The sequence below is a fragment of the Lepisosteus oculatus genome, chromosome 4 (assembly GCF_040954835.1).
Source record: "Lepisosteus oculatus isolate fLepOcu1 chromosome 4, fLepOcu1.hap2, whole genome shotgun sequence".
In the NCBI taxonomy this organism is placed as follows: Eukaryota; Metazoa; Chordata; class Actinopteri; order Semionotiformes; family Lepisosteidae; genus Lepisosteus; species Lepisosteus oculatus.
The window spans coordinates 61650267-61668620 of record NC_090699.1 but is presented as its reverse complement, the minus strand read 5'-3'; the positions used below and the strand labels follow the sequence as shown (position 1 = coordinate 61668620).

General features: G+C 36.5%; 1 protein-coding gene across 14 annotated transcripts in view; it reads right to left on the bottom strand.

Annotated features, from left to right (window-relative positions):
• Positions 1–18354, bottom strand: part of atp2b2 (ATPase plasma membrane Ca2+ transporting 2) — a 169117-nt gene that overhangs the window by 98436 nt on the left and 52327 nt on the right. For 6 of the 14 annotated variants that reach the window (XM_015348205.2, XM_015348208.2, XM_069189447.1 and 3 more), the window contains exons 1-2: positions 14607–14705; positions 13873–13949 (exon numbers count right to left, since the gene is read on the bottom strand). The exons of 2 other annotated variants lie outside the window; for them this stretch is intronic. The gene's annotated coding sequence lies outside the window, so the exon portion shown is untranslated. Of the gene's footprint in view, positions 1–13872; positions 14326–14606; positions 14706–18354 lie in introns of those variants that run through there. 6 more of the 14 variants (XM_015348199.2, XM_015348204.2, XM_006631018.3 and 3 more) reach the window with 3 other exon arrangements.

Genomic DNA, 18354 nt, shown 5'->3' with positions numbered 1-18354 from the left:
CCTATTGGGCCAGTTGTAACATTTGAAATGTGTCCTTGATTGAAACACCAGAGAGAATCTTGTGTACAGGAAGCAATGTTCTCGTTAAGAAACCAATATAGGATATATAGCAAGGAACATCATTTTGCTTTAAGTCATATTTGTGTGCAAGAGGATTGTAGTCTGAAAAGCACAGAACCAGTCACCTTTGACATAGTGAGTTTTTCATGAATCACATCACATATTGCTCTGGGGATGTCAGCCCTTATAGTAAGTGCATAAAAATTACATGCTATGTTTTTCACATCGCTGAACACAAACTGTTACTCGACTGATTTATTTTTTATAAAGGCAGCCTTAATGCATCTGCCTTTCATATAAGCTGTAATATATTTTTTAAATGGAATGTATATTTAAAAAATATGTATTAGCAGCTACCGGCATTCTCTACAGCATTTCTAATACATCATGGAGTTCCTGTTTGCTTATTATCTTTAGTGTAGCCACAATTGAAATTTCCCCATAATGCACTTACTTTGTGATTGCATTCGTTTAACAAATTGAAAACTCGATTTCACAGATACAGAAAACAATATCTCTCGTTCCTAGCATTAATCCCCCATTAGCAAGGTCCACTTGTGGGCACACCAGTCTCCATTTGGTGGTTTGAACCAAATCTTTGAGCTGACGTTGCCATTAACTTCGACCGAAAAATACTCCAACCTGCCGTCAGAGTGGGAGGGGGGGGGGAAGGAGAACAAAGTAATGTAGCCAATTCATAGAGGGGGATTATTAGGAGGCCATGATTGGTAAGGGCCAATGGGAAATTTGGCCAGGACGCCGGGGTTACACCCCTACTCTTTTCGAGAAATGCCCTGGGATTTTTAATGACCACAGAGAGTCAGGACCTCGGTTTTACGTCTCATCCAAAGGACGGCACTTATTTACAGTACAGTGTCCCCGTCACTATACTGGGGCATTAGGGCCCACCTGGACCGCAGGGTGAGCGCCCCCTGCTGGCCTCACTAACACCTCTTCCAGCAGCAACCTTAGTTTTTCCCAGGAGGTACTGACCAGGTTCACACCTGCTTAGCTTCAGTGGGTTGCCAGTTGTGAGATGCAGGGTGATATGGCTGCTGGCTAGATACAGAAAACACTATATTTTCTGCTATTTTTACTCCATGACCATTGCAATGTTCAAAAGAATAGAAGCATTGCTTTTTCTTTGTCACATACTGTCGATGTTTTCGGTAATGTTTTCCTTCTATAAGGCATGTGTCAAAACTGTGGATCTGTTCTATTACAAAATCAGCAAAAGGCTGAGAACTGGGCTGAATTGATGAAGCAACAAATGGGATAATTTAAGCAAATGTTTTAACGAGTGCTCCTGAAAAACACACCACAGAAATCCTTCAAAAGTAAGTTACAAATGAAACAGGTAAAGTCCTGGTTCAACAGACAAACTACCGGGAGCACATCTGAACCCGCTGATCTGTAACTGCATTGCAACTTTCATTACTGGGAAGAAACACATGCTAAAGTACAATTGCAAAATAATAAACTTACAGTTTTGCTCCCACATTTTTTTTTCCTTTTGTTTGTGCACTTGGCGTGGGGTATCCACCCCACTGCCACCTGCCGATTCACCACATTTCATAACTGCTTCGCAATTTTGTCAACTCTTTTGGTTGCTTGCCCGAGGAGAATCCATTTCTGAATGATAAAAGGCACACGTTTAATCTTCTGATGGAGCACCCAATCACACCACATCCCAAATCCCTTCAGCTATGGAGCTGTTGACAATCACTCAAGTGAAATACAGTGGTGTGGGAGTGAAGATCACAGATTTGATGTTGCAGAGAGCACTTCAGTAACCTAAGACCTGTCTACAGTAATTCATCATATTCTAATAGATTGGACCTGAAATTCCCAGTAGAAAAGAGGGAAAAGGATTAAATTCATTCAATTCTCCAAGCTTATAATGCTCACTGATAATACATATTGATCTTGTATGATCTCTGTATACTCAGGCGCAATTAAATAATGTACCATTGCTCTTACTTCATTGACATAACTAAAAAAGTAAACCTGAGTTTAACCCTTTGTGCAGATGTATATTTCAATAATGCTTCTTGAAGTATACAGGGTATTAGTATTTGAAGTTTGTTTTTAAGATTACATTCTATTTTTTATTTTATAACTTATTGTAAGATGTAATACAATAATGAATATGAGAAAAAAGAAAACTATTAAACTACTCTGTATACTACACACACAGCTTCTAATTAGGTTAGAATACATTGTCAGTGGTAAGCAGTAATTATATCTTCTCATTAGTATATGATAGAGCACATGTCTCAAATTAAGCTTGTTGTATTTTAAGAACAACAGGTGAATTCAATTAAATTCCATAATTTAACCTTCAACAGGAACTGAGAGGGACAGCAAATTTAATTAAATGATACTGAAATTTATCATCTATAAATCCAAAACAGCCCAGTACCTTAACATTATTTCTGGTGTGTTGTCACACAGCAGGAAAAGCTGGATTTGCAAAATGTGTGTTTAGCTGCTTGCCTGCATTAAGTTGTCATTTCCAGTTAAGGAAAACTACTCATTCTATATACATTCAACTTTAAATGATGTAAAAATTGTGAATGACTCAATGTATCACAAATAAATGACTGTATACTATACTATAAACATGTGCAGTACCATAAACGTCATGCATAACACCCAATAATATATGTGCAATCTCTGTAGATCTACTTCCTGTGTTAATGAAATGATTATCATCCCAATCTGTTAGATTTCTTGAAATGAGAATTGCAGCAAGGCTTTTGATTAAAAAAACATTATTTTGTTAAAGTGTATTAAATATGTAGATTGCATTACATAAACTGGTTTGTATTACTCAAATGAAAAATGCATTTCACTAACTTAACTTAATTAATCCAGATGGCCTAAATAAAAAATAAAGATTCCCTGCAGAAACTGCCAAGGAACTCACACAATGAAAAAAAGCAGAATGTGTTTAATTTTCCTTTTTCTTAAAAATGGCTGACCCAAGATTTCCATCTGCTGTTTGTCACTTGACAGCTGAGTCAGAAATATGCAATAATGTCTCAGTCCTACATTAGAAGAATTCTGCCAACTCATGATACCTAAAAAATGTCACACATTTTTTTGGGTCAATTTAGTGTCAAAACACCTAGATATAATACTTAGTCATTACAACTCTTAAAAAAGTCAGGATTGGGCCCCAGATATTTTTCTTGATACATTACTTCAGAAATTTAAATCTCCCAAATAGAAAAAATGGAGAGTATGCTAAGCGAGATTAATCACCAGAGGAATGTTACTCCACTCCTGCAAGAGAATACCGTACACTATATACAGCAGCATAGCTTAACAGTCATGCAAACAGCCTCAAGCCCACCTCAAGGCCAGTTACCAGCTAGCATAGTGAGCATTTTCAGATCAGCTGTACTGCCCATTAGGCTCCTGCATAAATCACTATTTGTAGCACAGGCAACAACCTTACAGTCATTTCACATTGCAGGAGCAACGCTCCAACCTCCCCTCCTGGAGAGTGAGGTTGCTGGAAAAGGTCATTCAGAAGAGGCAATAACGCACACCATGCTCTATCTCACAAGAGTGTCAGGCTGTTGCTGCACCTACAATAGGAGGTTAGTCAAAAGAGCACCGACCCAGAGAGCAGGCATGACACTCAGATAAAATCAGAACGAGACAGAAGCAGGAAAGGTCATGCAAAAAAACAAAGGCAAGAGCAGGCATCAACCGCCTCCAAAGAACATGATTCAGCTTCAGCACATTCGCAAACCTTCCCCACACACTGCTGCGCCAACATATTACAGTAGCTATGAAGAACTGGACAAAGGTACTAGTTCCTCATAAGCCTCATAAGGAAAGGAAGCAGCCAAGCATGTAAACTTATTACATTGATTTTTTTTAATTGATTTGCAGTTTGTCATTCTCTTGAGGCTGAAAGGAATAAAAACACCAGTGGCTCAACCATCATTAACTCTCAGGGTGGCATAGTTTGGGGTTTCAAGTACTGGAAAAGCCAATATTCCATCAAAGTTTAAGTTAAATGGGCCATGTCAGCACTACGAGACTAAAGAGATATCTATGGGTGTCTACATTTCTAATGCAATAACATACGAAGCAATACATAATTCCCTATTAAATTAATATGAGATTTGCTTTAAGGGCTTTTCTTAGGGCTCCCCTGTTCCTCAAAAAAGAATCAGGAAGAATGTTCATGGTAAACTGGTATTAAGATATTCTGTATAACAATACATGCATTCTTATACATACTTTATGTGTTTTGAAGCCACTAAATGTATCTTACACCAAAAAAAATCATTCTGTCTTCCTGGCAGAAACAATATTTTTCTTCCATAATATTTTAAAGAAAGGAATCAATTATATTTTAAGAGCACAGAGTGTTCTCTTCGTGTTTGTATGAGTTTCCTTGCACACTCCAAAGGCATGCTGGCTAAGTTAATAGACATATTCAAATTGTACTGTATGGGAGTTCCTGATGTTAAGACCTGAGGCAAGCAGTCAGGACAGCCTCAAAGATGAATCAGACCAGAGACAGTAGTCAGGTGAGTCTTCTTCCTTTATTCTGAAGGTACATAACGGGAGATCCACAAACCACAGGAATCTCAAAAACCAGGAGTAAGCTCGTAGAAATAAATACACTTTCACTAACAGGCAATTTTCTAACCCTAACTGGTTAAGAAATTGCACACTGCAGTAATTGATTATCATTTAGCCATTCCACCTACCCTCCCATTTTACAACCCCCCATAATATCTCCTCCCCTCTAGTCTTTCTACATCTTCATCACAGAAACTTTTGGCCAAATAAGGAAGGTACTATGGCAACTCTGGGACTCAAGGATAATAACCTATGTGTCCCTTACTTGACCAGGTATGGGTAGTAACACCCCTCCTAGAGGTTTTAATGAGGCCAGCTTCTACCAGCCCTTATCGATATGTTTTAAAACTGCTTCCCACCAAGTTCTAAACCTTCTCACAGGAATCGGTACAATATGGTGGGAGTTTATCAGCTTTCATGAAACTTTTTTAGATAGTTTGAAGCTTATTCGGGAGGAACACAAAAGACTGACAGACATATATTGCAGAATATAAAAGCGATATAATGACAGCAAAAATAATCACCAGTAATAAATCAACAAACAAATCAATATAAGTATCAATCGATCCTTCTGTTTAATTAAAATACATGTGTGGTAATTAGAAAACGCGGTGTTCTCATTTGGACCAGTGTTCCATCCAGAGTGAAGTCTCACGTTGCCCTCTATGGGTCTGAGATCCCCATGAAACCCTCCGCAGGATGGAGCAGCTTTCTGATAATGGATGGAAGTTTATGTTGGTCTGCTTCCTAATTCACTAAACAGTAAAACTAGGACATTAAACGGGACCATTTGCAGATTGACCTTCTCATAAACCAGAAATGCTGCCAGGTATCAAGACGGGTATGTGCAGTGCTCTGAAACACACAGGTTGTGTGTAAAAACAGTAGTAATAATATATTTTAGTCACTGTCAAATAACTCTTTCATAATACATCTACTTGTATGTTCATCATTCTGAAGTAGAAAATCCACAAGGGGAAAAAACAGGAGTTATCTTCTTGGGATTAAAACACATAAAGTCACCATCTTTCTCACCACCTTTGCTAAAGAAGAAAAGAAATGTAATACTGTATGCCCACCAACTTGCTTTGAAATCCATTGACCCCCTACTGACTATCTTAAGGAAAACACATGGTACCAATTATACAAATATTTTTTGTTAAATGGTGGATTCTAAATATTGTCACAGCTTGATATCATAATAACAAATGCAAGTAGTAATAGAATTTCTTTTTGGCTCTCTTGTAATGTTATGTTGTACTAATATAGGTAAAATCATTAGGATTATACTTATCACCATCTATCATTATATAGTGTAATAAATTAAAGCTTAAAATACATGTTCGCTTTTATATTCAGGTTAATATTCAGATTCTAAAAATAAAGTTATGAATCATGTATCTTCATATTATACAGTATTGACAAAAACTGTGCACACTCTTATTTCACATTATTTAACATTGGGTGTTTTGTCATATTTGTCATAACCTTTCATCGTTTTGTTCAGTAGTATAACATCTGTCACTTAGAAACTGAGAACAAAAAACCTGCCTCTAATAATACAGTAATACTCTGCCAGTGTTTATGTTGAAAATTAAGATTGGGCACACAATCTTTTAGCAGTCAACCATATACAAAGTAAGATGGGTTGAATATGACTTCAAAGATGAGACCTTTGAAAAAATAATTCTAAACAAGCTGAAGGCTATTCTCTTGCACAAGGGATTAATTAATCAAGGAGCAGAGCTAGAAAATGCAAAAGAAGTATTCAAGTTAACTACTGTATCCACTCATCAAAGGGTACAAATTGTAATATCATATTTGGCCCATTATCTTAAAATGCTTCCTGTGTGAAACAAATACATATACAGTACTGTATATAAAGTGCTGCTGATCTTTAATTATCACTTTTTTAGCTGCATAACATGCTTAGCTGCAGTGTCTCAACACTGTTTATTGCACAGGAAAACCTTTAAGGCACTACAGGAACTGGTGACAGTATATTAAGGGAAAAAAGCAAAAGAAAGCACATTAAAGGCTAAAGACTTGTAGATTTTGCAATGAACGATTTCCCTTAAAATCAGCCTCAGATCTTGCCATTATAAGTTTTATTGATTACAGTGTGGATGAAAACCTTTAATTAAATAAGTTTTGCCATGCATTCTAAAACAACTTCTTATTGAATCTAAATAATGTGGTGCGATATACAGTACAGTACAGTATGATTGTGCACGTTCAATTTTTCATGGGAAGAAAGCAGCATTACTTAAAATGCACATGGCTTTCAAGGTCATTCAGCAAAAAAAAATGTGCTGCCCCTTTTATGAGTACCAGATCACAGTGTAAAAATCACTGGGGAGCTATTGCTCTAAATATATTCCAGCACTCCAGCACAGCCATTGTGTAGAAAAAGTGAAGAGGACAAAGTGAGATGTGGTGGTGCACTCACTTGTGCCTCTGAATAAATAGAATGGGGAAAACAGAGAAAAGTCTGCCACACAGAGCAGATTAATAAATGTCATAGCTTAAGCAATACCTTCCACATAGCCATTCGTGAATAGTATTGATATTATCTGGAAGATTTTTTTTTTTATCCAGCAAATCAATGAAAGCAGAATTTAAAATCAAGCTGTGACTGACAGGTGGAATTCCAAGGAATGCTAACAGATTTATCAACATATAAATAAGGCTTCAAAAAAACGTGTTCTCCTAAAGCAGGCAACATTCACTGATCACAGATCATTTAAGCAAAAAAAAACTGAACGAAGCAGTAGGATACAGAAATTCCTAATGAATTCCATGGCGAAACAGAGTATTGGATCATATAACTAGATGAATAACATTCCAGAAGTTAATGTGAACCCAGTGGGCATAATGTGTACATAATACAATGTTGTTGAAACAACAAATTAAAAGATAATACTACGCTTTCAAGTATATACTCTACAAAATAAGGAATCCACCAAAAGGAAAGGTTGCATTAATAAAACAGCTAAAAATGCATTTTATTTCAAATTAAATCTCAGTGAAACAGGCTTGTGTCTTGGAGAATTTATAGAAAGACATCACATTCTAACATTAACAATTTCCTTTAGAGAGCATCGTAAAGCTTCAGGAAATGTCAAGGACATTCTGACAGATTTTCTGCATCATAAAGTTTTGGCCCTTCAGAAGAAGAGGTCTAGTACTGTAAATGAGGAAAATGCGTGGAGCTCGCAATGTTAAATCAACATTGTGAATACCTGAGCAGGCAAAATAAAAACCTATCCGATCTTCCAATTTAATATTCTAGTTAAAACAAATACATTGATTTAAAAATTGTTTATTTCACTTATTTATACATATGGTACCATAATACCCAAGAACAAAAGGCCCCATATGAATAACTGTTAAAATAAAGAGTACAATTTATTTGTGAATAGGAAATTATGTCAACAAAAACCAGAATTTCCCACCTTCAGTTTTTATATTTAATTAAAATATTTTTTCAAGAGAAGTTTTAGATGATCTGGAGCAGATTTAGCGCAATCAAACAAACAAGAAGCAAAATGAGGACTGTCCCCTGAGGTCACAATGTCCATCATCTGCAGACAAAGTGACAGCTACAGTTTGTTGACAGTGACAACGTGGAAATAGCCTTTAACTACTTCCATCTTCCATCTCTCTCAACATCAATCATGATATTTTTAACACCCTTTTATGAAGATAAGGATTTTAGCAGAGGCAAATGTCACTGTGACTAATTTTTGAAGCTGGTGCATGATGGATTTTTTTCCTTTTTACTCTAGGCAAAAAAAGTTTAAAAAGCTGCTAAATTCTGTCAATCACTTGTGGCTGAGTTGTCTGAATCATACGAAATACACTCTAAGCCTTTGCTTGTTAAAAAATATAAAATGCTACAACGCACAGATTTGTTTTGTGACATTCTACTTTAAGGTATCTCAAGTTTCTCTGAACATGCCTAATCTTTCTGGTTGCAAGCCCTTGAGGGACAGATCTTCTGCATTCAGTCATAATACTGAGACAGCTTGTAAGTACAATGGAATAGCTAATCAACAAAGTCATGAATCAAGCTGAAACACGTTAATTATGCTCTCAGGAAAAGTTAATTGTACTGAAAATTGTAAACAGTGAACAAAGTAAGACCGGATCAAATACTTACCAACATTTAACCCTTACTGATTACATAGCTCTTCTCAAGTATAACACTTCTCTTTTTAAAGGATTTGCTTGCAACACTTTCACGTCAACACGAAATGCAAAATTTATTTTTTTATTTCACATGACAGCTGAAAACTTTGTACGCAGTTTTTGTGATTTTCTTCTTTCCGGTAATGTTAACGCCAAATAAATAAGAATAGCTGGGACTGAGTTCGGCAACAGACGTTGTGCAAACCCCTTGTATGAATGGGTGCTGTTTCCATGTACCAGTGAAAAACTCTATGCACCTCTATAAATTGTTGGAGAGCATTAACAGGTTAATTTGATTTCTTGTCTTAGCTGAATGTTGATGCTAATAAGAAATTAATAACGGTGTTTTGTTAATAATAATTAATCATTATAATAAATGTGTTTTGGCCTATCTAAGAAATGCATTTCTATAGTGACTGGATTAATAGATGCAGATTATATCAGTCTGTAGGCCCAACTCAAATGAAATTTAAATAATACTTGTCTATAGTTAGACCTTGCTGAAAAAAATATAAAATTGGATGGAATTGTATCATATTTAACAAGCAAATCAAATCCCTTTATTCTAGGAGCATAAACACAATAAATATTCTTCTTTTGTAATCAGACGTACAGTATATATACAAGCTCTTGCCAAGTGGTTGGCATGCCCAGTCACTCTCAATGTGCTGCATGACAATTGAATGCAAAAGTATAAGAATACTTATTGAGAACTACTTGTCCCTCCTCTTAAGGGTGCTCCAGCCCTTTCATTTTTTAGATTGATTATGTCCAGCTGCCTCCAGTTTAGTCTGCCCATGTTTAAGCCTGGCACTCTTGCTATTCCTGCCTCAGCATTGGGAGATGGACGCTCGGAAGCCCCCCTACCAGTGGGTCCAGGAGAGACCCGACGGCACCGGCTTCACTCCGGCGTCCTGACCGTCTGAGTCCGGGGCTCAGAGCTTCTGCCACATTACCTCGGTTTTATTCCTTGTCCCTGTCCTGGACCCCGTTCTGGATTTTAACCTAGTTTTGGATTTTGGACTGCACCCCGGATTTTCCCCTTGTACTATCTGATCTTGTTCGCCTGCGCCACTCCCCCCCCCGAGCACTGGATCACCATCGTCATGGCCCCCTGTTTGTCAACCGATACTATCCTGCTTTACCCTCCCCTGATGTCCTTCTCCACTTATTTCCAGATTATACAGTCTGTATAGGGTCCTGAACTAAGCGTTACACTACTGGATTTGTGTTTTCATCATCATTACACTATGAGCATCACCTGTTCTGACTTTAGTTCTCATGGCAAAACCCCTAGTTGTCTTCAGTAACTAAATTCCAACAGGGTTTCCCATGTGAGACCCAAAGGCTGGTTGAAAGAGGATTTTCTTGGGTACTGGACATCAATCAGGTTGCTGAAACTAAGGCATTTCACTAAGAAATGTGTTTTCCTTACAGCACGAACAGTGTATTGGTAATCAAACACAAGAACCATTTATTTTGTTTGAACTAAGGAGCTCAGAAACTTGGCATATGCCTTCACACATTTTAATACTTGAACTAAGTAAAAATTGTTAACACTTTAACAGCTAAGTTGAAAAACACGACTGAAATTGTAGGTAAAAAGATTAGTTTAAAATAAGTACAAAACTACTGCAAGTTTCTAATAGAAGTGGCCACAGTATACGATACTTCCTTATTAAGTGAATGTACTTGAGATAGCAGAACAATGACACCTCACTTAACAAATGACAATCACCTGTTATCCAGATGATTGGAGATTGGCTGTCTGTCGAAGATGTTGCCCGGAAGTAACATACTGATTCACCAATCAGCACACTGGTGCAAAGAAAAAACAGGCTCTGTAAGAGATAGACCATGACCTAGAAAGATTAGGGACACCACACCAGCCCAAAAACAATAACCTGTGGCCAATATCCATCTGCATAATAATTTTCAGGCTGCATTAGCTACCATTACAGGAAGAAACAAAACTCAACAGAATGGCTTTAGCTTGGCATTTGCACGAAAACGATCTGCATGTTTGGTGGCTGTTCAAATGTAAAAATTTCATAGCTGTACTAAATTAAAAATGAATGTTGAGTGTTTTTGCTTTGATTTTTTTTTATTTTGAATAAAATCAATATGTTTACTTTTTCTTTTGTTTGATATCAAGGTTATGTGTCTAAAATATTGAACTAAATCAATTTCAGCTGAATGTTCTGTATACTGTATGTTATGTATCAGAATATACAAAAATCAGAAAGAGTACAAAATAACATCACATTAATAAAAAATGAAATAATGAGATAAAACAAAGAAGCCTGGAACAGCAAAATGTTTATTTCGAAATATCTACTTGTCTATAGTTAGACCTTCCTGAAATATTAAATAAACCAAAACAAACATACAGCAAATCCTTTGGCTTACAGGTTGTATACATTGTATAGGACTACATGGGCAATTCCTACACTATTAGTTCAGTGTCTTGTAGACTAAAGGTTTCTGATGATTTTTCATAATTATCAATCAGGTTTAGAAACTTATCAAATCAACAGTAGAGGTACAGTAGATCATATAAAGCATCTCCTTAATCGTTAGTACAGACACTGAGGACATGCATTAATGACACATTCAGTGTCAGGTACTCAGATATGTACACAGTGAACAATACAGAAAATTAAAATGGTATGCAATTAAAATCTCAGATTTTTTTTTTCTCCAGTCTTTTCAGCGGGTTTCAAATTACATAAGCTTATAGGACTGAAAACTATGCTGCCTATGATTCACTAAAGACATTACTGCAATGACAAATAGTGAAAAATGTGTCTTCAGATCTTCATGCAGGAACTCTTAAAAGTTCCAGTCTTGTAAGGCATCTCAAGCCTTTAGACTGGAGTAGTAGGTAAGCCACACTAACAACATCCAAAGCTCTGGTTTCATAACCATCATTCAATTAAAAATAAATCTCTAAACAAATCCTGCTTGAATTCTTATTAAATATTGATTCTTGATGGTCCTTATAGTGCTGCTCCTTTCTTTCTCAAGAAATGGCTCTGTTCATGTTGGCTGTAAAGAGCTGTTAGGCGCTAATTAAAGCTTTACTTACACGTTCATGCAAATAAGAGAAATAAACAGAAGGTACAGCCCACATTTGCTGAAACATTGTATTTGACAGTCCAAATACCTAATTTACTGTAGGTGTTCTTATTAGGATGATAGAAACAGACATCTGTGGTCATATATAGATTTGCATTTACTAATCACATATGATTCAGAAATACCATACTTTAAGCAGTCAACTTCAGTACCCTACAGTTCTTAATAAATAATTAAAATGAAGAACTCCACTGGGTTCAATCAGAATTAGGCCAGTGCTCTCTCCTGTACCCTTTGAAAGCCAACAAAAAAGAAAAAGTTTTTCCTTCGCAGGAAAAACAAATCCTTACCTGTAAAAAAGAAAATCTACACAGAGAAACTAAATATTTCAGGATCAGAGCCTGTTGGTTTAAATAATATAAAAGTCAAAGAAAATAAATGCTGTAAGGCTTTTGTTGAAAAAAATACTTAACAGTTTATGTTCTTTCTAAAAGCAATACAATAACTGTCTAGGAATTACATTTTTTGTTCTATTTTTTAAACAAAGAGCTATTTCATTTAATGCCAGTGGATATACACGGGATTATAATGCTGCATTGTAATTTATGACATCTATAGAGTGCTCAGCCTTCTGCAGTCGTTGATAGCACAGTGAGTCTGACAAAAGCACAAAGCATACATATAGCTTCTTTTTTTTACCTGCTTCTGATGATTCATATTCTCTATTAAAAACTAAACAATGAAAAAGAAGCTGAGCAATAAGGCAGGAAAGTGTTTGTTAAATTTTCCTTGAGGAAAGGGCAATGCATATGAAGCAATGACAAACTTTTAAATGTAGTTTGTGTCATTTTTCACTTGTTACGTACAGTATAGCTGCATGGAAGCTTTTTTTGCCAATGCATTTCTGACTGCTCATTTTATGCAGGACATATACTGTGCCGTGTTTTTAATTCTTTAAAAACTACCATGTGCAGAAAGTGAGTATAAAATCAACAATAAACTAAAATAAATAAAGGTCCATTGGAAATGTGAAGCAAATAATCTTCAAGGCATCATAGTTAAACACCAAAAAGAAATAACCTCTTCTTACAGTAGGTCAGGGCATGACAATAGTAAATTCAGTCAACTAGGCTAGTACCACTCTTCTGCTAGCCACAAGAGCAACACAAAAAAATAAAAAAACCTTTAATAGTCAGTGTGGTGAAAAAGAAAGTACACCGCTTAAGATTGTTTTGGTTTTGTGTTCACCTGATACCACCTAATTCTACATACCACCTAATCAAGACGATAGAGCTACAGTAAGTGTGCACTTTCATGTTTACACAAAGATATTGAATGCTGCCTTTTTTCAATCAACAATGACAAAGTAGAATTTTGGAATGTTTTGTCAAATTAGATTAGTTTTATCTACTAGGAGAACCAGGTGAAGGTCAAATATGTAGAAACAGGTTAAACCATAAAATCTAACTTTTGTCTCACACTGTAGCAGTGAAACGAGGGGAAAAAATCATAAAATTAGGTTGTAACAGTACATTTTGAATGTGCTCAATTTAATTACTGTATCTTTAATATCTATAGAAAATCGACAGGTAGATTTTTAAATCTAGCTTTTACACATCATAATCAGTTTTTCGGATTAATGGGTAGTGCAAACATAGATCTGTGTGTTGGAGGAGGAGGAATCCATCAGAGGTACCTTAACATTTGCTTTTCTGTGAATATATTACACTACAAGCTTTTAAATTATAAATTACAAATGCGCTATACGCTAGATGCACAAAACATATTCAAATAGCTCTTAACACATTATATACAGTATTTATTCTTTTCCAGACATCCTTCCTTATGATCAACCAGTAATGATTTCACTCTTTTAAAAAGGATCACGTTGTACTCTTTTTGGAGAGTTAGACTCGCACCAGTTTTTTTTCTTACCCTCAGAGTCTCAGGTGATCTCCCACTGCCTGCTTTACGCAATGAAACTACTACCAATCCGGAAGCCATGTCCATCCCTGTGGAAAAAGAATCAATTGCTTCTTCTTCACAAACAAAAACAGAACAAAACCCAAAGGCGTCCTGAGGAAGAGAACTTTCTATATCGCCGCACGCCCCTGGAACAGTCTCAGCAATAAGAGATTGCACAGAGCCCTCTGCCACTTGCAAGCAAATTACATTCTAGCAGAGGTATGTCCAAGGGGACTACTAAAGAAGAAGAAACTGAGGTGATGCCTGGCATAATCCCATCAATCTCAGCATCCAAAAATTGAAAGAAAACATTTCTTTTTGCATTCTCCGTAGGACAGAATAAAAGGCAAAACCATCCCGCTAGCTGCTCACAACATGATTGCTTCTCTATACAATATTGTGTAAGACAATTATCTTCGCAGAAGCGCATATGACATGGTCTGAAACCAAATGAACTCCCCCCTCCCCAGCCACCTCCTGCCCAGGCAACAACCTCCACCACAAACACACACTACTGACACCACTCTCTCCCCTCCGTAAGGAGAGAAGCATGTTTCTATCGATAAACAAGCAAACCAAGGTTTACACACATCATGCTCTTCATTTTGTTTCTCTCTTACTATTTAATAAAAAAGGAAATGGGGGATAAAATACATTTGTTCCTTTTTTTTATTTAATTTCATGCAGGGAGCATCATTACTTACTTGGCTAAGATATCATCTCAAATCCAAAATGATTTCAATTACACAGCAGAGTAATCACTGTTCAGCATCTGTAAGGGTCTGATAAGCGGAGCTACATTACAGGAGTCCCTCTGCAGCCTGTACCATGTCAGGAAAGCAACAGGGGGGAGACAGAGGGAGATAGTCGTGGGGGGGGTATCGGTGGGGGGCACTGCAGAACACTGGAATGCCGTTGTTTGGTATGACTTTTACTGGTACATTGTAAAACACAAAGATGACTAGATACAGTATAATACTGCATTAAGCCAGTCATTACAGGCAAATCTAGCACACAAGCCTGAAACAGAGGTGGTAAGAGCAACACACACACACAATAAATGTAATGTACTGCCCCCTTTTTTTCAGTTGAACTGCATCCCTGGAGGAAAATGACAGAAAGGGGAACATGGCAAGCCACCAGGAAGACGCCACTTCATCAGAAAAAGTAAGACACCTTCAAGGACAAGCACCATCAAGAGCCGTCTGTGAAAATTCCAAGGAGGAGGACTGATCAAAGCCACATTGCCCCCCCAATCAAATACAAATATTGTAGAACGAGGATGATCTTCTGAAAAAATCTCCACTTGATCAAATAAAATTATAAGAAATCTGCTTTTTAATTATATTGATATTGAGGATACACAAGTAAAATGCAGGTGGACTACAGTCCTGTAATAGACAGTACTGTGTGTTTTTTGTTACTCTGAAAAATTTGCTTTACATTAACATTAATATTGCTTTGTTGAATCTGTTATAGGTGCATTGCTATTTCTTCCATTTATTTTCTTTTACTGTAATCTTTCAGTAGTATTATTGGAATATAAGGAATACAAACTCCATAATTCACAGGACCCTGGGACAGGAATGCACTACTGGAGGATCAGTTAAAATTGTCCTACAGAGGCTCCATGACTCAAAACTGTATGTCATGGGTTTGAGTGGCTGCTGTAGGCCCTGCTGTTGCACACCTGAGCAAGATACTTCACCTCAATTGCTGCAATACAAACAACTGTAAAAAGGGATTCCAGCATTACTGCGAGTATCTGGGAGATGAACAAAGATCCTTCAATCCTGTTAATTGTTCAGAAACCAGAATAATCTCCAACCCAATGAGCGATCTGGCTCAAATATAGACTTTACTCATATCAATAAACTGTACAGAAATACAACCTAAAAGCAGTTGGTTTTCAAGTAAACATAATTTACAAATAATGTTAGTTTTATTTTTATGTACAGAAAAGCTTTCACATCAAAAACTTAAAAATATACTAAAGAAACTCCAAACACCGTGAAAGACTGTTCCAATCTATTTATTGTAAAATCCCTAGTATTTCTATGCAGGGAACTACTTTTAGGATTGGTAGTCAAATACTAATTTGGTTGCTGAAGGTCAATGGTTCTGCACCAGATTCAAAGGATGCAATGCACCAAATACTCGTGCAGATCATGAAAAAATCTGTAGAGTTTCAATACGTATAAACTTTCCTCTGACACATTAATAAGAATAGAATTCAATATGACACTAATTGCAGATGCTTATTACTTTGTCATTTGATTCAAAACTTTACAAAGATGTAAGGCTCTTTTTAATACACCCCATATCTATCTGCATTCTGGCACAGTTTTCCACTTTGTAAAACCCAGGGTGAAAAGTCTTCCAACTGTAGTATGATTTTTTTCTGACATAACAGCCTAACAGTTTCATAACATAGTCTACCCACCGTCTCATTTAACATACTGACAATATACAAATTTTACCATTAGAAATCTTAGATAAGAGCAGTTTTCAATCGATCCAGAGCTACCTTCCAAGTGTAATGCAATTTTTACATCCTAGTAGAATAGGACAGCAGAATTTCAGCTTCATAGACCTGCAATATTAATACATTGGTATTCCTTGCATACTATCTTTGTAAGCACTTAAAGAGCATTGCAGAATATTGCAGGATGCTATCAAGCTATTAACCCCTGAGTCAGACCTATCAGCCCAGAAGTCCATCTTCCCTTGCCTTTGTGCTTGTTATCTGCAGTGCTGCTTTTACCTCATCCTAATGCTGTGAGTCATCCTATTGTCACCTGGGCGACAGAGGCCAGCTGTCGAGCAATGCTTTATAGAATAACAATTAAGAAGCCATAATGGAAACAAAACAAGAAAAAAACAGTGGAGGTTCCAAAAGTGGACAGTAACATAAGGATACATTAGTAGGAAAAAAAACAACTACCTGTACATCCAATATGACAGGGTGAAAAAGATTACTTTATATTTCAATTGTGGAGTTCAGAAGCCTTGCAGTGGAATACAAAATAAAAGGTGCCAAGGAATTGCTTTTCACATTGTCACAGTTTATTACTTTTTTTTTGAGTGTGGGTATGTCTTTAGATCAAAATGAATGAAAACATAGTCAGTGTTGTTAGCTTTACTCAAGAAAGACGCTGTCGAACTAACGCAAGATTTGTAATGTCCAATTAACGGAAAAAAATCATACTCCAAAACAGGACAGATGCTTAATCAGCCCAGTAATTTTCGTTTCAAAAAAGGATTAGCTGTGCAGCAGAAAAAAGAGACTCTGCAGACAGAGAGCCTCCGCGTGATGCTCCTGTGGCTCCTGATTTCTTTTCCATGATTACTTTATTTTCAATCATTCTGTTAGACAGTTAGTATCTGCATACACGTGTTTTGGAAATGTACATTAAATGGTTTCGGAAATTTGCGGTGAGTGTTCTGCTAATAAACCTGGCAGTCGTGCTTTTTTCTAGATTGATCATCATCAATGATGATTCTCAAATTGTCCTTAACTATCAGTTCAGACTGGCGTGCTGAAGCAGCTAAAAGAACACATTGTACCCTATATATGCCCATTACACCCATTATACCCTACCTAGACTCCTAAACTCTCCACCTTAATTCAATAGAAGGAATTTCTCACTCCTCCACCTGATCTCCTGTGCAGTGGGACTGCTGATGCATAATGACTCCCATGTGACATTCAGGTGAGTGCTACTCTTCACTGATGAATGGAATGGGTCCCCTCCTCTATGTAAAAGTGCTTTACAAATACGAGTAGATTTTTATTGTTAATATTATTGTTATCATTAATAGTTATTTTTATTATTAAGTCACTTATCATTTTGAAAGCCAGAAGGAGGGTTACTTGCTGTCCTATTCTAAAGGACAAACAAGAGTGGACAAAATCGAACATTATCACCATCAACATTTTTATAGTCCTATTTCCTTAGCTGTGTATAGAAATCCTTGATTTACAGTTTCGAAATGTAATTAGAGGAAATCCATCCCATGATCCATTAGGCATTGCTATAGTATTCAAAGTGAAAAAGTAATTACTCTGGTAGTATTTAAATATTTACATAACTTAAAATAATATATGTGTGCATTTGGGTTAACGTGAGAGATTAACGTGAGAGATGTTATTAGTTAATAAAAACTTGCAATCAAATAATAAATGGATGAAATCCATTGGAAATTGCAGGAAAATGTTGCCCTGACTTAATCTAAACTCACTGTCAGTCTCATTCTCAGTTCTTACCCTGTAAGCGGATTAAACCTTATTTTAACGTAGTAACCTTTTAAAACATATTTTAAACTGCGCAACTTTTTTTCGACAGCTTTACACTGAAGCTGAAGTTTTTCTAAGACGTTTCAAAGAAAGCTGACAGCATGAAAAATAGAGACTGATAAACGAACTATGGTACTCAACTGGAATACCAGTAT